Below are 25,900 nucleotides of genomic sequence, written 5' to 3'. Positions count from 1 at the left end.
GTCGCCATCGTCCCAGGTGACCATAGGCTGCTCTCTACTTTGAGGGGGACAGCTGACTCGGTGATGAAGAGCGATGCCAACAGCATGGGGTTCAATTCCCCCATCAGCTCAGGTCATTCATGAAGGCCCCACCTTCTCAACCTTGCCCCTTGCCAGAGGTGTGGTGATCCTCAGGTTAAATCACCACCAGTGTCAATGGTCATCTGGAACTATTGTGACTTTACCTAGAAAAATAAGTGGACCTCTTGTCATTGTTATAATGGCTCAGATCAACAGCAAGCGTGTTTCTTTTTACTTCTTGATCGCGTAGTCTTGCGACAAAAATAATTTTTGACCCGATCACCAAGGATAATGTGAAATCAGCCATGATATCAAACAACATTTGATATGAGATTTCTATCAGAAGCAACGTAAAAAGAAAATTATTTCCCCATTTTGACGAAAAACCAAAATACTGGCTAGTTGGAAGGTTGCACTGTAAATAACAATCTCAGTATGCTGAGCTAAAACAATCAGTTCCTGTTGAGAAATCGAAATATTCAGGTTTAGGTTCCCAACCTAAAAATATTTGCAGACTTATATGTTCACTTAGCATAATCTATTAAACAACAGAGAATCATATCAGAACTTCCAGCTTATTAGATTTTAGTATGAACATGCGAGGAGGAGGAGGAGGGAGGAGGGAGGGAGGGAGGAGACCCCCCCCCCTCCACAAACAGATGAACTAGGCTGCTTGAGATGTGTACCTACTCACTCTTTTTTGTTCAAAAGTAAAGACATTTTGCAAAGTCATAATTCCACTGGCCCTCTCATTCATTTGCTATTCTACACTTGAGCTTAAATAATGAATCAGTCAGTGACATTATGTCAAAGTTCTGTCCTTAACCAATAGCATACACACAAACCACCAGCGCTCACTGAATGCCAGTTCAAGACACTCAAGACCAAAAACTCCCAAAGCATAAGTATCGAGACCTAGCAAGTTTCTCCAGCGATACCCCAACTGAGAACAATTTGCGAGCATAGATCAGGTCAGATTTCAAAGACAAGTCCTCCTTCTTTTGTATTTTTTAATTTGTGATCAGAATGTAGGTGCCATTGGCAGGCCTGCATTTAATAGCAATCCAGAGTTGCCATCAATGGTAGGCCTTTTCTTTCAATCATTCCATCAAGCTGGCATTTGTAATGCCATATTAAAACACAGCTTCAATACTGAAACTGCTGTTTTTCAAATGAGATGCCAGGTATTAAACCAAGGTCCTGCAAACTGAGAACAAGTTTAGGTAAATATTAAATATGCACAGCTCCCATGATGGCTTTACACAAAAAATTCTAGGATACTGATCCAGCAACAATAAACATGTTCAAAAGAATGATATGCAACTTTGAAGGGGAAAAATGTCATTTTGACATTGCTGCTTTTGTCCTTCTTTGAGGTCTCAGGGCAAGCAGAACTGTGAAATAACATTGACAAGTTGCTGAAATATGCTGTACATAGTTAGTACTTCATTCACGCTGCACCAATGGTAAAGGGGGTGAATATTGAGTTCTGCAGCAGGGGTTTTTATAGGCTGGACTACTTCATCCTGGACAGCTTTGAGCTTCTTTGATGGCATCTTTTCAAGGCAAGCATGGAGTAGAGTATTACATTGGTAACTCGGCTTTATAGGGGCTAAGCAGTAAGAGGAAGTGAAATAGTGTTCTCAGATTCTGCCCCAATTTTGTAGCCAATGTCAATGGGGTTATAAGAACATAAGAAATAGGAGCAGGAGTAGGCCATCTAGCCCTTCGAGCCTGCCCCGCCATTCAATAAGATCATGGCTGATCTAAAGTAGATCAGTTCCACTTTCCCGCTTTCTCTCCATAACCCTTAATTCCCTTGTCTGTCAAAAACCTATCTACCCGTGACTTAAATATATTTAGAATATATTTAGCGAGGTAGCCTCCACCACTTCAACGGGCAGAGAATTCCAGAGATTCACCACCCTTTGAGTGAAGAACTTCCTCCTCAACTCTGATCTAAACTGCAACCCCCACCCCCCCGCCTTATCTTGAAGCTGTGTCCTCTAGTCCTGCTATCCTTTCTAAGCAGGAAGAATCTCTCTACTTCTACCCTATCCATCCCCTTCATTATCTTATACGTCTCTATAAGATCCCCCCTCATCTTTCTAAACTCCAAGTCGAGACGACTCCAAGTCGAGACGACTCCAAGTCGAGACGACTCCAAGTCGAGACGACTCCAAGTCGAGACGACTCCAAGTCGAGACGACTCCAAGTCGAGACGACTCCAAGTCGAGACGACTCCAAGTCGCAAGTCTTGGTCAAAGGTGACCTTATCTGACTGATGATAAAGGATGCAGTAATAATGACCTCCTAGCAGCCAATAGCTGAGTATGAACCACTTATATGTGGAACAAAAATTACCCATCACTTGTCACCTCATGCCAGGAGGCTGTCCAGGTCTCCTGTAGATTGGTAAAGGCTGCTTCCTTATTGGAGTTGTGAATGAAGCTGGACACAGGACACATTACAATCTTCAGCAAATGGCCCCACTCATGTTAACAAAGAAAGTCAACAAAGGAGTGATCCACCCAAAACCAGATCCTCTGCTCATTTCTCCATGTCTTGCACTTTCCACTTCAGTTGTTCCCAAGAGTCTCGCATTTTCAATTTCAATGAGCAATATGATAACAGGAAACAATACACGAGGCCTCATGTGTTATTAAATTCCCTTTCCCAATAGATTGCATACCTGGAAACAATAGTTCTTCCTCAGGGTTCTAGATCTTCTGCCATCACCACTGAAAATTCTCTGTTTCTGCCATGGCTCATAATTCTGAGTTGGGGACTGTCACCCAGACCTGGGGCCCAATTGTAGCTTTAAAAGGAACTCCATTAATGATCTGCCTCCAACAATCTGGCCATCTTCTTGCAATCCGGAAGATTTTCCTATTGACTTGTTTTGCTAAGGTTTCTTGCTGGGAAAAAAACAGTTTAGAGCCATACTGGGCATCAAAAACAAAAAATGCCTTTTGCTTTTTAAAAAGATGATGGCTGAAATTTTTCAGCTAGTACTGCCAGCAGAAACTTCAGATCCCATCAATGGTGACTACCCACAATGCCCTGGTGGCAGAGCGTTTGGGGCATACAAAGTCCTGTAGATATCAGCGGGACCAGAAGACAGCACCATCGGCCAATGGCAGAGCCACTGAAATATGCCACGGGGGTGTGCATAAGAAAATCTTATCACTGGAGAAATGACTTACATTATTACAAAATATTTTCCAATGTCAATAAAACAAAACTTTAATGTTTCATTTCAATCTTCAACTAGCCATTTAAGTTTGTAGTTGAGGTGATGAAATGCTACACAGAAACTGAATTAACCAGACCAAGAAAGCTCACCTTGAATCAGCTCAGTTTGTGTGTGTAGGGAAACATGGAACTTGTTGGACAACCTATTTCACTGACTTGCAACCTGGTTAGGCATCTCTCAGTAGCACGGCTGAACACAATGAATCTGGCAAAGAATTGCGATGTGATCAACGTTATCTATTACACAATCCAAAAAGAGAATCCAAGCACGCACATCAACACACACATACCCAACAAATTACAATAAAACGGTACACCCTTTTAGGCATTTTCAAATATTAACATAATTGCTTTGTTTTTCAAATCTTACTCAGGATTTTTGCTTCCTTTCTCTCACTTCCCCATCTGGTCTCATTTTAGTCCAGATGGTGAAACCACCTGGACATCTCCACAACTGGTTTCTAAACCTTAATATAAGCCAACAGGAGGCACACTTTGCGGTGCAGTCGCTCTTCTTGCCAATTTCACTTTGCCCCAAAGTGAAATAATGACTCAGCCAAGAGTAAACAAAAGTCAGCCATTGAGGGGAGCTGTTTTTGGATGGATTCAAGATTGATATCCTCTCCAAGCCGTGTCCTAACATTCACTACATTTAGGTTACTACAGCGTACAGTGTAATGCCTTAGCCTGATAACGATGATGGCTAATTCTGAAAAGGTACCAAGCTTTATAAATGAAGATTTTCACCTAGGTAATCAAGTTACTATTTGCTCACTGTTGTTGAATTGCGCTCACTAGACAGACAATTAGGGGGAAAAATGATGCTTGGTAAAATACAATTTGGCCAAGAAACCCAAACAATGCTGCTTAACTATATTTATACTGACTGCAGTAAAAAACTGAAATTATTACTTTCATTCCTGTCTTTTTGAAGTCTGACGTAAAGAAAACCTCCAGCTCCATTTTCATAATTAATACAAGGACACCAGCAAGCAACCTTAAACCAACCACTGCTGAAATGAAGTAAACGAGAGCACATTCTGAAAGCACGCAGTAGCTGATCGCCTCTGTGATCTATCCAGCGATAGCTGACAAGCTAGCTACACAGATCCTCTAAAACTCAGGACAGTCAAGTAATTCAAAACTCCAATGCCTTCTTTTCCAAATGCTTAAACAGAGTTCCCTGTTAACAAAGGTCATAATTAGCTTACAATTGTGTGATTTAAAAGCCAAGTTATCCTCTAATCATATAAAACACTGTTGGTTAATCAAATTTTGTGAGTAAAATATTGATAGTTATAAGATTCAAATGAGATTTGAATTTGAATCAGATCTGCTCACATTTTAAAATCTTCCAATGAAAACATCAAGTTATATAGAATCGAAGACAGAAAATGACAAAGCCACCACCACTTGTATTACATAAAAGCATAAAATTGTGTAATATTTTAATTCTGTTTTTTGTAATGAAAACAGTGACAAACGTAGCCCATATTCATTGCAGAGCTGAGCAAATGTTCCATTGAGAGGTGCCATCATTTGGATGCATTGTTAAACTAGTAGCTAAAGATCCCATGGCAGTGTTCAGCAACAGAAGAGTTCTCGCTGTGTCCCAGCCAACACGTATCCCTTAACCAGCAACACAAAAATAGATCTGGTCATTTATCTCATTTTCAGTCACACAACCTTGTTGATCCCAAATTCTGCCATGTTTACGCACATTAGAACACAAAGTACTTTATTGGCTGCAATGCATTATGGGATATCCTGAGGGTGTGAAGCACTTTATAAACAACAAGTTTTTTCTTCCTACAGTACAGGCCTTACGCACCAAAGACAATTTGGAGTACTATAAACTCTTAACAGTTAAAACCATGTGAAAAAGAAAATCAAAATTTTAACATACCTTGGCTTTACTCCAAAAACACCCCTAGGGCATTTCGGTTGCAATATGATTGACAATCTTCAGACATTATCCTCCTCACTCTGCCAAAGAAAATGTAATATTTATCAAAATTATACGTTGTCAATTCAATCCTTCACTCAATGCATACTCGAGTTAAACTACAGTGGTTTAATTAACAATTATAATGCGATAATGATTTACAGCTCTTTGGAATAAGCACTGGAGAACAAAGTCCACAAAATTATACTATCAAGGGATTTGTTAAATCAAAGCATTAGAATGTGTTTCAGCAGATACTAGATTGGTTCCATCTTTTCATTCACACATGGGTTCCATAGTCTGAATCCCACTTTGAGCATCATGTCTACTAACTTTGAGCCTCCTGTATTAAATAAGCTTGTATTTCTAGCAAGCATTATTCCACAGCAGATATTGCCTTGAATTCTGAATTAATTAGCACTTAGGCTAAGAGGGGCTTGATGTCTAAAACAGCAATGCCACACTGCTGCAGTAGGGGGTGTTTAGTGCAGAGGTTAAGGCAGCACAGTAGAAGCATTTTACCCCACACAACAAGAAAATGCTTAGTGCCAACTGAGCATTGCCTTGCAGCAATATGTTCATCAGCAAATCCCTCAACATAAAACCAAATTCTGCTTTTTCCTCAGTACTGTTTCAGGGTCTTTTGTATTAATCTTTTCTAAATCTCAAGTACTATATTCTCAAGTAACAGAAGTTGTTGTCCTTGTGTTCTCACCTGTACACACCAGAAATCCAGGCAGACATTCATTGCTCCAACATCTATGCAAGTTGACAATCCCATCACGTTCAGAAGTACAATTGGGAAGCTTTGTCCTAATTTGCATGGTTTAACTTAACTACAGTCAACATTTAAAGTTCTCAGAATCTATATGGACACCGCAACAAGGACAAAGTTACGATACTGTGACAATACCACCCCCAACTCGCATTTAGGCTCCAAACCCAGACAAGGCCATGTTCTGCCAGACCTCAACTGAACTATTAATTTGACATCTGGCACATAGCATGTTAACTGTAATTTTAACTGTATTGTTTGCATTTCTGGGGACTACTATTGCAGAAGATGCATGCACAGATACACATACTTGCTGCATACACAACTGTGATGCAGATAATGCAACTATGACTGCACAGTCATTAAAACCAAAAAGTAGGATACCTTAAAAAATTCTTCCTGATCTAAACTCATTTCAGCATGGAGAATATTAAAATCAAAATGATTTTTCAGAAAAGTTGTCCTGAACCAGTTTTTCTTTAAACAGTACTCCATGTGTGCAACTTTAATATACCCTAAATGGGGCCCCTTTCCAGTAGAAGAATGCTGGTTTATTTAACTGCTTCAAGGAGGACTGGAGCACGAAACACCCGTACATCTTGTATGTTACAGGCCACCACAGAGGGCCTGAGCTGCTTAGCCCATTATTGGTCAGAAAGGATGGTACACAAGTGATATTCAACTCACATAGGTGTCAGGTAAACAGACTTAACGTGACCTCCATGGCAGGAATGTAGGGGACTTCTCCCCAGAGAGTCTTGGTTAATATTTATCCTTCAAGCAGCATCATACTGCTGTGAGTAAACAGAATATAGTTCCCACATTGCAAGGACGGCCACTTTCAAACGTTCATTGTCTGTAAAATGCTCCACGATGCCGTGAAGTCATCAAAGGCATTATATTTTAATTATTAATCTTATGCGGAACTTTACAAATGTCTAAGCAGCCCCAATATACAATACCGAGACAATCCTCAATCATTCATATTGAGATCATGACTGCCTAGAACCTTAATTGGAGCCACTATATCCACATCATGATTACAAAAGCACAGTTATTGGTTATTTTATACTAAACGTTCACCTTCTTACTGATCAATCTGTCAAAGATCATGAGTACTCACTATCCACCAAGATCGCGGCAGTTTTGCAGCTCAATTTTGGGGGTGGTGGAAGGAGGAGGAGAAGATGAGTAAGTGTAGAGCAAGAGACAGCAGGGGCGAAAGAGATTGGGGTTGCGGGGGGAGGGCAGGAAAGAGGAAATGGGTAACAGACAGAAATATGGAAAAATAAGATAGATATATAAAAGAGGAGATTCTATAATGTTAACCCAGGGGAATCCCAAACATCTCCAGCAGAGTGATTGCACAAAACCTTAAAAAGGGCCTTTAAAGGAAAACTAAAGAATAGCAATTGAAAAATCCAATTGTTATTTATTGCATAAATTATTCAAGTTAATATTTTATACAATACCAACACATTACCAAAACATCACCGTTTTTAAATTCATGGAGCATATTGTGTTCTTCCAGGACTCATTAGATAACAACTGGGAGTTTTTGATGTAGGTAACGAAATCACATAACAGTTGTACAATTTCCAGGATTCAGTCTCTACTAATTTGAATAATTGTGATAACTTAATTTATCATTACTTGAGCCTTACTCTCTTCCTTTGAAGACTCTTAATTCCACTCCAGCCAATGTCATTGTGGTTATCAGATCACCTGGGCTGGTCCAAAACGCAAGTCACTGATACACAATGCCAAGGCCAGATGAGAGGGAAGAGGTTCGAACCCTTAATCTCAACTATTTGTGCAACTTCACAAGTCATCTCAAAAGTGAGCAACAACAATGTAGTTTCAATAAGCTGTTTGATAAATCTTATACTGTTGATTTTACTTGATTAATGGAGCCAAGACCTCATACTATATTTTTATAAAATATGCATATAAAGGCAGTCCTCGACTTTACAACATTCAAGTTACGATGAACAGTACTTAAAACATTGTTAAATTAACACCCAATCAACTTTACAACATTGGTTTCAAATTTATGACATAAGAACATAAGAAATAGGAGCAGGAGTAGGCCATCTAGCCCTTCGAGCCTGCCCCGCCATTCAATAAGATCATGGCTGATCTGTTGTGGCTCAGTTCCACTTTCCCGCCCTCGCCCCATAACCCTTAATCCCCTCTCTTATCAAAAACCCATCAACCCGCATCTTAAAAATATTTAGCGAGGTAGCCTCCACCACTTCAACGGGCAGAGAATTCCAGAGATTCAAAGGGTGGTGAATCTCTGGAATTCTCTGCCCGTTGAAGTGGTGGAGGCTGCCTCGCTAAATATTTTTAAGACGCGGGTTGATGACGCCACACCAGCACGGTCATACATGCAAACTGAGTTTCTGTACCACCCATTTGGGTGACTGGACAGGTCAAACCATCTTAAGATTGGAAACAAGTGTTTTATTCTATCAGAATGTTTTTCAAAACCATTCTAATGCTTTTATACACTTGTGTTGTATTTAATATGTACTTAGACTTACTTAGTTCACGGTTAAACAGGCAACAATCAAACGGCTTTATTATATACCCCAGACTTCATTATATCCCCACGCTAAAGCGTGTTGACATCAGCAGTTGCATCAGCAACTTGACAAGGCAAGAGTTGAGAGCATTTTACACTGTTGAGTGCCCCATGTGTGATTTTGAGCCTTGGCTCAGGAACCATTTCCCCCATTTATATCATCATTCCTATGGAAAAAACGGTTCCAAATTATGGCATTTTAACTTACAACATGGTTTTCAGGAACTGAACCAATTGTGTCACAAGACAAAAGGGCTGTTTATACCAACCTGGCTACTTCCTAAAATTAAAAAGAAAACTGCTCAAACACTTTAAAAAGGCTGAAGCTACGTCTGCATATAGCCCTTAAAAAAGAGAACTTTCTGGCAATAACTGAAAAGCTGACACCTCAATTTCTGAAGACATGCTAACAGCCCTGTGGACTGAGACAAAGGGGAATTGCACAAAGGCTTTTTACATTTCATAAGGCAGGTTTGGCGAACAAGAGACTTCTAATCTGCTAGGAAAAAAGACCCTGCACTTTTATTTTCCAAATTCTTAAATGGTTAAACATTAACAATCTTGAGAATCCAGACAAAAGGGATACATATCCTTGGCAAAGCAGACAGATGGAGTCACATGATATGACCCCCAAGCTGGAGGAACCCGTGGCTCTGTTTTGCTGTACAGATAATCAGTCTGCCATTTTCCATCTAGCAAGCAGCAGCTCACAAAAAAAGGACACTGTCCTGGTTTGAAATCCTGGCTTGCCATCAACGTTGTTTCTACTGGAACTACTAAACTTCCATGCCAGAACCTAAAACAAATTAATTTTTAAGTGCCTATCACATTGTGGGAGTCATCACTACTGGAAAAGTGAATTATCCAGCATCAGTTTTCAACCTGCAGACTTCTGTAAAAGAATACACCACTTGATTTTGTTTCTGGACTCTGGATTCACATGAAACAATTATTTTCTCTGTGGTCTTTGCCCTGTAACTTTCTTTCTCAATCCCTTTTATGATATAATTGCATGCCCCATCCCATAAACTAACTCTCAGTTTACTCTCTCTCAGGTTTGCTGTGGGGCTATTAAAAAATTGGATCACAGCAAGACTGAGCACTTGGAAAACACACCACTGCTTATAAAAAGGGGGAAGATGAGGGTCAAAAATCAAAACACCTTTCTCTTTATGGATGGGTGGTGAAAGAAGAAATCAGGGCTGTTTAAAATTAAACTCCCTCCTGCAACTCGATTTATATAAATGTAAGAAAGGTACAAAATTCTCAGAAGACTGTGATGATTTTATAACACGTTAGAATGTTTCAAGTAAGTGTGTTCTCTTACAGCATCACTGTGCATAATGTCTACACTTTTGTTCATGTGAATTAATAATTGACTTATAATATTTAATTTTAAAAATGCATGCAAATTTATTACATTTCATTAATTCTGATGAGTTTTTAAAGTAGCAGCAAGTGAAAACAGGTAACGTAGAACCGGTAGGTGGTCTTAGGTGGTAGGGTCAGGGGGAATCTTTTGCCACACTTGTGGTCAGTGGACAGAAAGGTTTGGGTACCACTGACCTTCTCCATCTAGTCAGACAGGTATAATGATTCACTTTCGTCAAAGCACACGTTTCACCTGATATATATTTGGGTTTGAGTTGCATGCCACAATGTATTTTAATACAATCTGTAAAGTCTTATGAGAAGAATCCACTTAACAATTGTGCCAGATCCTAGTTCTGTTATATGTCAGCCCAACCCATCTCTTAAAAAAAGGAGCTATTTTCTGGTGACTGCAATGGTAGATGGAACTTTCTTTAAAACCATTCTTTCATACATCTACAATCAGCTTTTTTAATCACCTCGTATCTTTTCAAAGACTACTTTTAGTGACCTTCGACAGTCATGTTCTCAATGCAATATTGGCAGATCACAAAGATTTACAAATGAAAACTGTACCCTTCCACCTGATTTGTTGTAGCTTTTGAAAACTTTGCAGGCTTATTTTCTTAGGACAGAATCAAACCAGTTTCCTCGCATCTTTATAATCACCGTCCAATATACAACTTATTAAGATGCATAATCAAAAAAAGCCCTTCCCCGGAACCATTCTCCAGTTTCCCAACAAGTCTATCTAACAATCTGGTACTGGATCTCAAACATCAACTGAAATCAGCAACTCAATTGCATATCTAGGTGTTATAACCAAAGAAAGAGGAGTGTTTTAATAACTTGAAAATGGCATTTACTGTCACTGAAGATAAACAGAAAGACCACAGAGCTCTTGTGCAGTCTCAAATGACTGTGTCTAGACTAAAGCTGGCATCCGCGAAAGCTTTCATTGATTAATAAGAAGCCATTGAGACCTATGCCTACTTCCAATTCTGTAGTGATACTTGCGTTGACCTGCCTCTAACACCCATGCCCTGATCACTTCATGATCCGTCCAACGTAATGCCTTCTTGACTCGCCTCCCACTCATCATAAGCTTGAGCTCATCCAAAACTCTGCTATCTGTATCCAAACTTGTACCAAATCGCTTTCACCCATAACCCTGATGTATACTGACCATCACTGGCTCCTGATCAATCAATGCCATGAAATAACAATTCTCATCTTTCTGTTCAAATCCCTCTACGGATTCACTTCCTCTTTCAAATCTTCTCCAGCCTTAGATCTCCATACTCCTCTAAATACAGCCTCTTAACACCACTGATTTTCATCTCTCAACCAGTCTAGTCCCATGCTCTGCATTTCACTCTTTAAAATCTTCCCCCCACTCTTCAAATCCGTTCTTTGTCCTTCTGACTCAGTGTCAAACTTTGTCTGATGACACTCGTGTGAAACACATGGGGTGAGTTAAATATGTTAAGTGATGCTATATAAATTGCAGGTGGTTGTTACTGTAGCCTTCAATCAATGCCATCAGAGAAAGACTTTTGCCCCACTTAATGTGAATCTTATTGCTGTTGACATTTCCATATCCTGCAATGAAAGTTAACATTGCCAGAGGGAAGGCCAAGCAATAATGATAGCACTTGTGTGTCAGACGTAAATTTTGAATCTCAAAACATGAACAGAGATGAGGCAATTAAAGAACTGGCATTATACAGTTATACATATCTGCATACAAGAAACAAGCTACTGTTTATTTTGTTTTCACCCAGGAGTCACATTATGCAGCAACTTTAATAAAGATTTGACCTTTAGTCCTCACACCTAAAAAAAAATCAGAACTAGAATTTTACATCCCAATAATCCCTTTCAGTTTCACATGTTGTCTTGTGATCTGCTTTTGCTTTGCATTGTGTTTTATCTTCAAAATACAATAAACATTCCAATGTTAAACATAGCAAATTTCAATCTGAACTAATGACCATATTTCCACTTTGGTGCAGAATACTAATCAGAGCCCTCCAGAATGTGGAATCTGCAGTTTACATTTTCTGTGTTAAAAACAATTTTAAAGTATGTTCTTGCTCCATTCTGAAGTCAATGTTTTTGGTGATGAAACGGCATTTTAGATTAAAGTCTTTTGACTTCAAAAGCTTAACCTTCAGCTTCCCTTCCAAATCCTGACAAGCTTCATCAATGGCAAGACTGAAAAAGATTGAGAGTAGTTGTATACAAATTCACAAGCCACACCTACTAAACTGGAGCAGTAAAATGCGTCCACTATAGAATCAAGAACTCCATTAGGAAATAATGTATTTTCTTCAGCGCTCAATTTGAATGTTAACAAATGAAAGAAATGCTGCACTCCAGTTTTCAATATCGTTTTTAAAATTTCTTCATTACAATGAGACGGGTGTCTTGAACTTGTTCAGTTGGATTGACTTGCAAGGGATAATTTGAGGGGAATCATTGGTAAATTTCATGATAAAAATCAATCTAGTCTCATTATGCTTCTAATTCATTCGTTCGGATACCACCATTCTATATTCTAAACATATGGATGATATTGGAATAGTGTAGGTTAGATGGGCTCCAGATTGGTTTCACAGGTCAGCGCAACAGAGGGCTGAAGAGCCTGTACTGTGTTGTAATGTTCTATGTTCTGTACCTGCTTTAACACTACTTATGATGTATTAGTGTTTGAACTGTTGCACAGGCCATTAATCCCTATCAAAAGTGATGGAGGAATAATTAATAAAACTAAGAATTTAGTGGACTCATATGATATCTTCTCAGACACAATAGTGCTTTTTTCAATAGATTCTTGAGGAATTACCTGTAGGTGAATGCATGGAGCTTTGCATCTATTGTGATCCTTTAGTACCTGTTAGGTTGCTCTTGGTGATTGTTCTAAAAAGCCTCATTCCAAGAAGAAAATAAATTAAACTGCATCTTTCTTTACCAAATCTCTTTGCAACAGTACTAATATTAGAATCATAGAATCCCTACAGTGCAGGAAGCCATTTATACTATCGAGCCTGCATCAACAACAATCCCACTCTGGCCCTATCCCCATAATGCCATATATTTATTCTACTAATCCCTCTGACATCCCCTCCCAATACCAAGCAGCAATTTAGCATAGCCCAATCAACCTAACCTGCACATTTTTGGACTGAGAGAGGAAACCAGAGCACCCGGAGGAAACCCACACAGACTCTGGGAGAATGTGCAAATTCAATATTTAACTGAAGTGGGTATTTAATTCGGGATGTTATTCCATTTTCACCTCCAAATTTGAAAAATGCTATAATTTACCACAAAGTATACAAACAAGATTTTTGAGCTCTGTATAAACATTAGAAATATGTACATCTGAACCCACTACCACGCTTTTAGTCTTTCTTTTTTACAGCGAGTTCGCAGTTAACATCCACCACCTGCATTTAATTAAACAATTAATTACCATCAACAGTTAATTGGGAGAGGCAGTGGTATACTGTTGCTGGACAAGTAATCCAGAGACTCTGGGGACTTGGTTAGAATCTCATTTTGGCAGATGGTGAAATTTGAATTCAACAAAAAATTCTGGAATTAAAAGTCTAATGATGACCATGAAACCATGTAAAAACCTACTTGGTTCACTGACATCCTTTAGGGAAGGAACAGTTGCACAGTTGTTAGCGCTGCCGCTTCACACCTCCAGGGACCTGGGTTCAATTCTGGCCTTGGGTGATTATGTGGAGTTTACATATTCTCCTTGGTTTCTTCCCACAACATAAAGATGTACAGATTAGGTGGATTGGTTACACTAAATTGCCCCTTAGTGTCCCAAGATATGTAGGTTAGATGGATTGGCCATGGCAATGCATGGCATTATGATGGCAGGGCAGGGATTAGGGTTCGCTCTGAAGAAGAGTCGGTACAGACTTGATGGGCCAAACTCTGTAGGAATTCTGAAATCTACCATCCTTACCAGGTCTCGCTTACATGCATCTCCAGATCCACAGCAATGTGGTTGGCTCTTAACTGCCCTCAGGGATGGACAATAAATGTTAGTGGAATAGCATAGGTTAGATGGGCTTTAGATTGGTTTCACAGGTCGGCGCAGAGGGCCGAAGAGCCTGTACTGCGTTGTAATGTTCTATGTTCTATACCTGCTTTAACACTACTTACGATGTATTAGTGTTTGAACTGTTGCACAGGCCATTAATCCATATCAACTCGTGAATGAGCAATTAAAAAAATGCTCAACTGTATCAATTTGCTAACTTTAACCTCAAGTATACTTTCTTCTTGTACTTCTGAATTATCTGACTAATGTGGCACTTTGCTTTAATAGTTGCCTCAGAAAAAGCTGCAATTCACATTTTAATTCGTTTTTGTTGTCATTCACAAAATAAATCCAGAATTGGTTTAACTAGTTCTAAAAGAGATTTTCTTGGGCAGGGGAGGGTATTACTTGCAGTAAATTTTTCTAAATAAAAAGAGGACCACGAACCATTGCCCTGTTCTGTGAACATATCTGCAGACACAGGTTTGTCTATTAACTCCATTAGCTGACAGGGATATATCTGGGAATTTACATGGCCATAATCCTCAAACTCCAAGTCATGTCCTTCCAATAGAAAACTTATTTAAAACATAGGAAATATGATGCAGTGCCTACACATTTTTTTAAAGTTTTCCATGTTTTAAGAAAAGCCTATTTCAGGACTCAAGGTGGCAGCTGAAAAGTTTCAAAACAGTGATTTCATTTGTTTATTTTTTCCTTTACACCTTTCCCTTTTTTAGGATCATTGTCTGCACTGTAGGGAAACTGAGGTCATTCAACCTATTAGGTCTGCACCAACAACAGTCCCACCCAGGCCTTATTCTTGTAACCCTATGTATTTATCCTGCTAATCTCCCTAACACTAAGGGTCAATTTAGCATGGCCAATCCACATAACCTGCACATCTTTGGACTCTGGGAGGAAGCTGACACACTCAGGAAACTCACGCAGACATGGGGACAGCATTCAAACTCCACAGAGTTATCCAAGGCTGGAATCAAACACAGGTCCCTGACACTAAGGTAGCACAGCTAACTATTCGTTTTTGATTTATAGGTTTTTTAAAAATTCATAATTGGTAGTTACTTTGATTAGGAAAATCCATCTGTTCAGCTGTGATGTGGCTGATTTATAAAGGTAAAGTATGAACCAAATATGATCCAATACATTTACATATAACTACCAGTATTGTACTCATTTATTTGTTTAATGGATAAGGGCATCATTGGCTGGGCCAGCATTTATTGCCCCTTCCTGAGCGCATTTAAAAATCAACCACACTGTTGTGGATCTTGAGTTACATATAGGCCAGTCTGAGTAAGGTGGCAGATTTCTTTCTCTAAAGGAAGTTAAAGTAGATGGGTTTTTATGACAATTGACAATAGCTTTCCAGTCATCACGGCACTTGTAATCCCAGAATTTATTTTAAAAATTGAATAAAAATTTCACCATTTGTATTGGTGGGATTCGAATCTGGGTCTCCGGATTACTAGTCCAGCAATAGTGTGACTACGCTGCTGCCTCTGCTGTCGAGTGAAGGCCATTAACATGGTACGAATGCTGTGCCACAATGGTAGCATGTGGTTGTATCTGTACACTCTCCTGCACCACCCCCCGCCCCCCCCCCCCCCCCCCACAACAAAAGATTTGCATCAGGATTCTACAGAATGCTGCAAAAAAGTTAATTTTTAAATCACTTGAGGCCTCCAGTCTCCTAGCATACAAACCTGCATGTGAATGCCACTCAGTAAAATGTTAAAAATGTTCTCCAAATAGGCAAGCAGTTAAATACAATGGAAGTAATTCCTTCCCAAAATCATTTCAGCTCTAAGAGTCAGCCTTGAAGCATTAACACTGCTCTCTTTCCACAAATGCTGCCAGACCTGCTGAGATTTTTCAGCATTTCCCATTTTTGTTTCAGATTCCAACATCCACAGTAATTTGCTTTTATCATTTTAACAATTTATCAGTCATGATGAACATTTGCAGAAACACTAATTATAGACTTTCAATAAATGAACAGGAAGTTGGGATGAAAACCTCACTTGTACACAAAATTATAAACTACAGAAGCAAAAAGTTAATGTTGACCATCTTTGCTCAGCAAACAAAGCAGTACCTCAAATATCTTCACTATTATTCATTAAATAAGTATCTTAACTCCCGGGGAAATGGAATTTAAATATAGGATTTTCATATGCAACAGTAACCAAGTTTTTCAAGCACAATTAAAAGGTGCCCAAATATTATAAAGGAAATTGTTATTAATGGATTTCAGTTTGATTCAAATGGTAGTAGTTTCATAACTGAGTCAGGAGGTTACAAGCTGCACGGCCAAAGTACTCAATCTCGGCTAACATTTTAATGCAATACCAAGGGAGTGCTGCAAGGGAGAAGCATTGAACCTTGGAAGAGACATTCAATAGAGACCTCACTTTGGGCAGATGTAATGATCCCATAGCTTTCCCCCATCAAGGAGGGGTGCTCTCTTAGTGTCCCAGCAAATCAACCTTCATACAACACTACAAAAAAAAACAAATTAAGTGATCATTTTACCTTCTTTACTATTTGTTCCACTTTGCTGTGTGTAAATTGTGTGCCTATATGAAACTTCACAGTCAAATACTTTTATGTTTTAGGAGCCCCTGAGGAATTCCTAAATGTGAGGTCTTGCCTTCCATGGGAATTAATATTGATATTTAACAGGCATTACACTCCAGAGGAAGAGTTAGAGAATACTAAGGGTGCTAACAATATGATTCCACAATATCTTTGCAAATAGGGACTGTATCAAATGAGTGGCGAAAAAGTTATATGTTCAAAAAGAAGAAAAAAATCTGGATTGCAATAGATTAATTAACCTCAAGAGATAGATTTGCAAAAGGTAGAATAAATTAGTCAGTGTCACCCACATCACATTAAGGAATTTAGTTATGATACATTTGAACTTTTGAAAATTTGTGCACAAGGGGTTTTTCGAAGATCAAGGCTCAGGTGTTGCAAGGTAAAGAAGAATAAATAGGACAGCTGAAGGTTAGAAAGCAACAAAATCAATGGATGTTTCTCAGATTAACAAACTGTCATTTGTAGAGGGGCCCAGCAATCTTTTGATGGGACCTACCTTTATGCAAACAAATTTTGGATATAAGGAGTAATAGATAATTCTGCTGAAATAAACTTAGGAAGCAAAGGTAACTGAGGAAGGGCATGGGAGACTTGCAACTAGCATAAGTGGGTTAGGAGATAGGCAGATGTGGCAAATCTGATTTACATTGATCAGTGTAAACTGCAATTTGGAAGAAAACTAACAGAGAATGGAGAGTGATGAGAGATAGATCAAAGGATACAGATGTATTATCTCTTTAAAAGGCAGAATTAAAAGTAGTAAGGGTCAAAGGGACAAAATAAGATCCTAGGTTTTGCATTCAAGGATGCTGATAACAAAAGATAATGAAGAATCTGCATGTTACAGTAGTTCGAGCATTATTGGAGGAATGTGTCCAGTTTTCACTGTGCCAAAGTAGAGGTGAGTCTTAAAAAAAATTAGCAATATACCCAATGGAGTAAGAAAGATTACAGCGAAAATTTGCAGGGAAAAAAAAAAATCAACGTTTTGAAATATATTGAGAATATAACACCAAAAGGCCTACTTCAACTGCCAATAAAGAGATAAGAAATTTTCACAAATTTAGTATTAGTACACTGCTAGAAACATTAACAGAATTCTTAGGAAGTTTTTGTGTAGAGTTAGAAGAATGCATTTACATTAGTGGCTGTTAAGAAACACTTCATAGTAATGAAGAAAGAATTATTGAAGAAAAGTATCAAATGGGGCAGGAAAAGTGAAAAACAAGGTTAACACCATATGCAATATAGTCTTGGATGTACTGAAAGTTCCATGACTAATTCCAGCAAAAGCACTCTAACACAAAAGGTTTCTATGGTAGCCATGGAAACCAATATATAGGATTGTTTCATGTGGTTCTGCAATATCTGGAACATATCCAAATCAGGTACACAATTAAAGATTTCTTCCTAACATACACAAGACATACTCCTGAGGAAGGAAGTTCCATCTCAGTGCACTGGTCTGAGAAGTTTCTTGTTAAATTATATTTCATCGCGATCAGTGTAGGCCGAGTGCCAACCAATGCAGCATTTTCCAGTAGGAGTAATCTGCCTCAACTCCAACCTCAAGAACACTGCAAACTCTTCATTTTGATGCCAGCCACCACAGTAGCCCAAGTGAAAATGCAGAATGTTCACAAAGACAAGAGGGAAAACTTTATCATTCTAGGTCAATTTTAAACACAATGCCACAGCTGAAAAAGGCAGCATGCAAACCACTACCCACACAACTGTAATTCACATGTTCTAATACCAGCAGTGTCACAGCACACCTCCCTGGCTTTTGGCTGGCTTGACATTCATTCAAACAGGTCCAATTTATGATTCTGTAGCTTATGTTCTGACTGACAATTTATTATTAAATACATCAACGTTTGCATGATGTTTTTTGAAAGCAGGTTGAAACCTGTCAGTCGAAGTAGAGCATACCAGAATATATAGGCAAGCTATCCTTTCAATAACCCAAACTGCTGCTTTGGTGTGATGGAAAAACAGAAGGGTTTTCGTCAATTGGATGACCTTTATCTCAAACATTTACAGAAATATTACCAAATAAATTAATTGGAAGCTACCAAAAGCAGAGTCCAACCTGTGGCCAGGCAGGCACATACAGCCCTGGCAATTCAGCTAAGTTAGATTTTATTTGCTAGTCCTTTTTGGATTCGAAGGGGAGGTTTTCTAAGGCTTCAGAATTTTTTTTTAAAAAATGCACACGTCTCAACAATGAATAAATCCATAATCAGGACACCACTGTTTATTCATGTCAGCAACTTGTCAGAGACGTGTGCAAATTATGGGAATGTTAGGAACATGTATATAGTTTGAATCAATGTTGCCCATGCACAAATATACTCAGGAAACAAAAAAGTTAAAAACGTCTAAAACATTACTCATGTCCATACTAAATGATCATCAGAACTTGACCAATTTACTCACCTCATTATCACTGTACTCACTGACCTACACTGGTTCTAGCCCCCAACACCTCCAAAGTTTGCGCTAAAGCCCCGTTGTGGTCTTAAATCACTCCAGTTCCACAGCCTTACTCCCAAATGCAGTCCCCCTCCAACACTAGTCTTTCTGAATTTCTCTTTCCCCGATACCCACCCCAATCTCCCTCACAAGCCTCTCTGTTTCACCATTGGTAGTTGTGCCTTAGCAATCCAGGTTCCAAACTCTACAAAGTCATGTCTAACTCCCTGCTCCACTCCTCCCCACCACCCCTCCCCCCCCATCTCCCTCTCCTTTAAAAAGCCCATCTCAAAATACAATCTTTTGGTCAGCTCTCCTCATCATTTTGAGCTCCAACTCCATTTATTTGTAATTGTACTTCCATGAAGTATCTTTGGAAATGTTCCCATCTTAAAAGGTGTTATGCAAATACAAGTTGTTACCTGTTAGCCACAAATGACATATCAGACCACACCCTTCTCCATGTATGATGGGAATTTGGCTTGGTACAGCTGCATTAGTGCTTTGAGCTCTTAAAGTCATTCTAGGATTGCATTGTAGCCATTGAAAACATGATATGCAAGAGATACACAAGGTAGAACTTTAAATAAACACTCCAATCTGTGTATACACCTGTAGCAAACAAATGTCAAAAGTAAACATATGAATACAATGGTACTTTGACATCTAAATGTTGCTATACTTGGGTGTCAGCAATTTTTCAGTCGAATTAGGAATCAGAAATTAAATGAAATAGGAGCCACTCAACTGATTATAAAAGGATACAGGAGGTATAGCCCTGTAGAGCAGGTCCTAATTCAGTCTAATTAATTCATTCACTCAGATTCTCAAAACTAAATCCAGGTCATAAAGATAATTATGTTCAACTTTTTGCTCATCATCAGTCTTGATATCAGGTTTCAGTATTTTTGCAGTTACTTGCACCTTTTCATAAGGTTTTTTATACATGACATTTTATAGAGATTTTAGACTGAACAGTTTTCACGTATTTCTGAAAGCTTAAGCTCCACCTCAACATCTGGCAATAGTGTCAGATTACAGAACGCTAGGGAAAAATAGCAGCAGGGTCACAAACAGAAGCAAATATGGCTATTGCAAATCTGCCGACCCACTCAGCACTCAACATGCCAGAATACAAGGCAAAGAACAGTCAACAGTTTCCAGATTGCCCTCCCAAACAGAGCAAGCCCAATCAAAAATTTAGTTGTATGCCTGCAGCAACATTCTGGTATTGACTGAACTCTATTCCTGTTGAAAGTTGGCAGTTCCAAGCCAGCAGAAAGTTTCGAGCAACTTCAGTCTCATTCTGTGCCAACATAGCTGTTGCTGAAATTCAAACAAGTGAATATTCAAGAGTCATTTGCTTATTTTGTCATAAATTTGCAATGTAATTAAAGAGCCACAAGTCTAGCTTTCAGAACATCTAATAGGCTCATGCTTGGCGACATGCACTTTCAAATCTCTTGAGGTGCTCTCACTGCAGTTGTTATAATGCCTTCCCAAGCATGATGTAACATGATCATAATTAAACCTAGGGAGACAGACAGGGCACGTGCCAGAGACTGAAGAGGAAAACGTTTTCCTTCACTCAAATATTCAACACAGAACCGGAGAGGCTTGAATGCTGTACGGGGGGGGGAAGGGGGAGGGGGGAGGGAGAGAAAAGAATGATGATAGAGTAAGAGCAACTGTACAAAAATCTTTCTACATATGCAAACTCTCTACCACACAGCTTTCATAAGAACATAAAGAAATAGGAGCAGGAGTAGGCCATCTAGCCCCTTGAGGCTGCCCTGCCATTCAATAAGATCATGGCTAATCTGAAGTGGATCAGTTCCACTTTCCTGCTTTCTCCCCATAACCCTTAATTCCCTTGTCTATCAGAAACCTGTCTACCCATGACTTAAATATATTTAGCGAGATAGCCTCCACCACTTCAATGGGCAGAGAATTCCAGAGAGTCACCATCCTTTGAGTGAAGAAGTTCCTCCTCAACTCTGATCTAAACTGCACCCCCGCCCCACCTTATTTTGAGGCTGTGCCCTCTAGTCCTGCTATCCTTTCTAAGCGGGAAGAATCTCTCTACGTCTACCCTATCTAGCCCCTTCATTATCTTATACGTCTCTATAAGATCCCCCGCTCAGCCTCCTAAACTCCAAGTACAGACCCAGTCTATTCAATCTCTCCTCATAGGCTAACCCCCTCATCTTCGGTATCAGCCTAGCGAACCTTCTCTGCACTCCCTCCAAGGCCAATGTATCCTTTTGCAAATGCGGCAACCAAAACTGCACACAGTACTCCAGCTGCGGCCTCACCAGAAGGCCAACATTCCATTTGCCTTCTTGATCACCTGCAGACTGGATTTTTGCGATTCGTGCACAAGAACACCCAGGTCCCTCTGCACCATAGCATGCTGCAGCTTTTCGCCCTTTAAATAATAATCCCTCTTACTATTATTTCTACTAAAGTGGATAACCTCACATTTGCTAACATTATACTCCATCTGCCAGGTCCTCGCCCACTCACTCAGCCTATCCAGATCTCGCTGCAGACTTTCCGCGCCTTCCATACAATTTGCTTTTCCACTTATCTTCGTGTCATCAGCAAATTTCATTACCCTACACTCAGCCCCCTCCTCCAGATCATCTATGTAAATGGTAAACAGTTGAGGCCCCAGCACCAATCCCTACGACACTCCACTAGTCACCAACTGCCAACCAGAATAGCACCCATTGATAACAACTCGCTGCTTCCTATTAGACAACCAATCCTCAATCCACACTAACACCTTACCCCCAACTCCGTGCACCCTAACCTTTTGCAGCAACCTTTTGTGATCAAACACCTTTTGGAAATCTAAAAACACCACATCCACCGGTTCCCCTCTGTCAACCGCACTAGTCACATCCTCGTAGAAATCCAATAAATTCGTTAAACACAACTTCCCCTTCACGAATCTGTGCTGCGTCTGCTTGATCAAACCGCTCTTTACTAGGTGTCTCGCTATTTCTTCTTTGATGACGGATTCTAGCATTTTTCCAACTACGGACGTTAAACTAACTGGCCTATAAATTCCCTGCCTTTTGTCTGCTACCTTTTTTAAACAGCGGCGTAACACTGGCTGTTTTCCAATCTTTCCAAATTGAAAGTTTACATCCTAGGCATCAGCTGTTATAGAATTTCTACTTTAAGCAGGCTGCAAAATCAGTCACCCATTCCTGGGGGTTCCAAAAGCAAATGACTGCAGCAAACTTCTTGATTTCATGACCTCTCAGACACTTTGCTCATTCACTGCAAGCCATTAATGCCATTATATGGTCTCAAACACACCCATCACCAAAACAGTGAAGTAGCCTCCCAATGTCAGCCAAAAAAACCAAAACAGAAAAACCTTTTCAAACAAATTTAGGAAACTGGTTTAAAGACACTACCATCAATGAAGCAAAATTGTGGTATAAAATTAGCCTCAAATTGCTGCCAAAGTCCTTCGCAAATCACACGGAAAGAACAGGGGCCGGGGAACTTCAATAAAGAGAAAAAAAAACATACATTTATAAAGCACTTTTTGTAAACCCAAGCCATGTCAATGGGCTTCAAAGCCAAAGCAGTGCATTTCCTCATCAAGGTCAGGTAAAACTTTCAAATGTTGTCATTCAGATAAAAAACGTTTTTCAACCCTTGGTCTGTAAATTTAGCCACAATTCATTGTAGCTTCCAGTGGAGATATTTGTAGGGAGTGATGGGCAGGGAATTGGAATCAATCCTGCTGTTTTATTACCGTCTATGACAATGGCTGCAAGTTTTTAAAAGTTAATTTACAGGCTGTGGGTATTGATGAAGTCAGCATTCATTGTCCATCCCTAATTGCCTTCTTGAACCACTGCAGTCCATGTGCTGTAGATACAACCACAGTGCTGTTAGGGAGGGAGTTCCAGGATTTTGACCCAGCAACGGTGAAGGAACATGTTGTAGTTCAAGTCAGATTGGTGAGTTATTTGATGGGGAACATCCAGGTAATGGTTCTCCCATGTGTCTGCTGACCATGTCATTCTCGGTGGTGGTTTTGGAAGGTGCTGCTTAAGGAACTTTGGTGAGTTCCTACACTGCATCTTGTAGATGGTACACACCGCTGCCACTTGTTGGTTGATGGTGGAGGGATTAAATATGTGGAAAGGGTGCCAATCAAGTGAGGTACTTTGTCCTGGATGGTGTCAAGCTTCACGAATATTGTTGGCACTGCATTCATCCAGACAACTGGAGTATCCCACAACATGACAGGATCTGGGGAGGCGAGAGGTGAGTTACTCACCACAGGATTCCTAGGCTCTGACCTGCTCTTGTTGCCACAGTATACATATGGCTAGTCCAGTTCAGTTTCTGGTCAATGGTAACAACCAGAATGTTGATATGGCGGAATTAAGCGATGGTAATGCTAATGAATCAATTCTCATTTGTTGGAGTTTGTACTGCCTAACACTTGAGATGTGAATGTTAATTGCCAGTTATCAGCCCAAGCCTGAATATTGTCAGTTGGGCATGGACTGCTTCAGTATCTAAGGAGTCACAAATGATTGATGATTGCACAATAAACACACCCTGTTCTGACCTTATGGTGAAAGGTAGGTTAGTGATGAAGCAGCTGAAGATAGTTGGGTCGAGGACACGACCCTGAGGAACTCCTGTAGTGGTGTCATAGGATGAGATGACTGACCGCCAACCACCACAACCATCCTCCTTTGTGCCAGGTATGACTCCAAAGTGTTTTCCTCCCGATTCCCATTGACTCCAGCTTTGCTAGGGCTCCTTGATTCCACACTTGGTCAAATGCTGCCTTGATGTTGAGGACAGTCACTCTCACCTCACAAACAGTTGGACATCAAATCAAGACAGGATTAAGGTTTGCTCATGATGATGGCCTTACACACCTTTTGAGGAAAAAGGGTAAAACAGCTTTTCAAAGCTTGCTACCAAGACAGATTGGACATGAATAACAATCACCAAAAAGGTACTGGAAAAAGCATAATCTCTGAAGTCATGCACCCCACCAGTGAATCCTTTTAGAAAGCAAGGAGAAATTTGACAAGAGAATAAAATAAACCTCAACACTCAATTTAAATCAAAAATAATAGTTAAATCAACAAGTGTACTGAACACAAAATTAAATATACACTTTGCTCAAAGGACAAAGCCTGCAACCCACACAGAGATTTTTACAATCCAGGACAATGTTCAATTTTACTAGAAATGTTTAGTTGTTAATAAGCTGTGACATTTCAGTGTGCAGGTATTCAGGATTTTGGAACAGACTCGAGACAAAAGTGAAGACATGAGCTTAAAACACCAACTATTATAACCGTGGGGCACTTCCACTCAAACTAAATGTAGCCTAACCTTCATATGCACACAAGAGTTGGCATGATAATTATTCAGCTACTGCCTCACTTTCCATCAAATGGTCCCAAGGGTTTGCCTGTGTTTGGACAAAGTGAATTGAAGTCAACTTTATAAGCTGCCCTGAAGTGCTGCTTGAAAGGTTTCAACTTCTTTCCCCCTAAATGATCAAAACTTTAATCAATCACAATTCACAGGCATCGACAAAATATCAAATTTACAAATATGTTCAAAGCCTACGTATAACTGTTGTATGGGAGGTTGACAGGATTTGTCTTAGGCCATAAAGCAGTATGATAAACATTTCTGATTTAATTGCTGACCTGAGAATTCAATGCAACTTGGCCACAAACACTGCATCCAGTGTTTCAACTGTAATTAACCAAGCAGTTTTTAAGATTGCAGAATTCAAGCACATACGTGGATAAATTCAGCTTGGAATCATCAAATTTGGCAGGTATATTTTAATTAGGATACCAGGAGTATACTACATTGAAAAATCAATATATTTGTCAGGTCAGTGTTTACAATTATACGTCATTTGCATGCATAAGTTACATATAAACTATGAAAATATAATTTACACACAAAACTGCTTTGAAACAGTTTCCTTTCCCAAAAAAACAAGTTACATAATATTTATAGACGTTGGGAACATTAAGAACCCCAGCTTGAGCAATTTTTGTAACACAAGACTGAAATGTACCAGTTGTAGTTTTAAAAAGAGAAGTTTCTTTGAATAATTTCGATATTGCTGATTACACTTCCAAATTCAGGAGGACTTAGATCTAAAAATGTTGCAAATAGCAGTCAATTGAAATCCACTTGTGCAGACGTGTAACGGATTTCAGGCAATGTTAAAATGACCTGCCACTATGTGCTTGTTTCACTCCACCAATGTCAATTCCTTTAGCTCCCATCTTCAGTTTAAAATTCATTTATAGGATGTGGGCATCACTGGCTAGACAACCATTTTTATTGTCCATCCCTAGCTGTGTTCTTGAATCTCTGCAGTCCAAGGTATAGGTACACCCACAGTGCTGTTGGGGAAGAAGGAGTTCCAGGATTTTGACCCAGTCAAGTCAGGATGGTGAATGATTAGATCGGGAACTTCCAGTCGGTGGTGTTCTGCTGCCCTTGTCTTTCTAAACAATGGCATCATGGGTTAGGAAGGTAAGGTTTAAGGAACCTTGCATCTTACAGATCTTACACATAGCTGGCACTGGTCACTGGTGGTTGAGGAATTGAATGTGTGGAAAGGGTAGCAATCAAGTTGGCTCCTTCTTGAATGTTGCTGGAGCTGCACTCATTCAGGCAAATGGACAGCATTCCATTACACTCCTGACTTGT

At 39.6% G+C, this 25,900-nt stretch overlaps 1 protein-coding gene across 11 annotated transcripts in view; it reads right to left on the bottom strand.

Annotated features, from left to right (window-relative positions):
- Positions 1 to 25,900, bottom strand: part of ncoa2 (nuclear receptor coactivator 2) — a 270,081-nt gene that overhangs the window by 162,518 nt on the left and 81,663 nt on the right. For 9 of the 11 annotated variants that reach the window (XM_080194100.1, XM_080194109.1, XM_080194106.1 and 6 more), the window contains one exon: positions 5,222 to 5,301. The gene's annotated coding sequence lies outside the window, so the exon portion shown is untranslated. Of the gene's footprint in view, positions 1 to 2,752; positions 2,979 to 5,221; positions 5,302 to 25,900 lie in introns of all 11 variants that reach the window. The other 2 variants (XM_080194101.1, XM_080194104.1) reach the window with 1 other exon arrangement.

The sequence above is a fragment of the Carcharhinus amblyrhynchos genome, chromosome 8, assembly GCF_965287045.1.
Source record: "Carcharhinus amblyrhynchos chromosome 8, sCarAmb.v2.hapA, whole genome shotgun sequence".
Taxonomy (NCBI): domain Eukaryota; kingdom Metazoa; phylum Chordata; class Chondrichthyes; order Carcharhiniformes; family Carcharhinidae; genus Carcharhinus; species Carcharhinus amblyrhynchos.
This window is presented reverse-complemented; position numbering and strand designations above follow the sequence as displayed.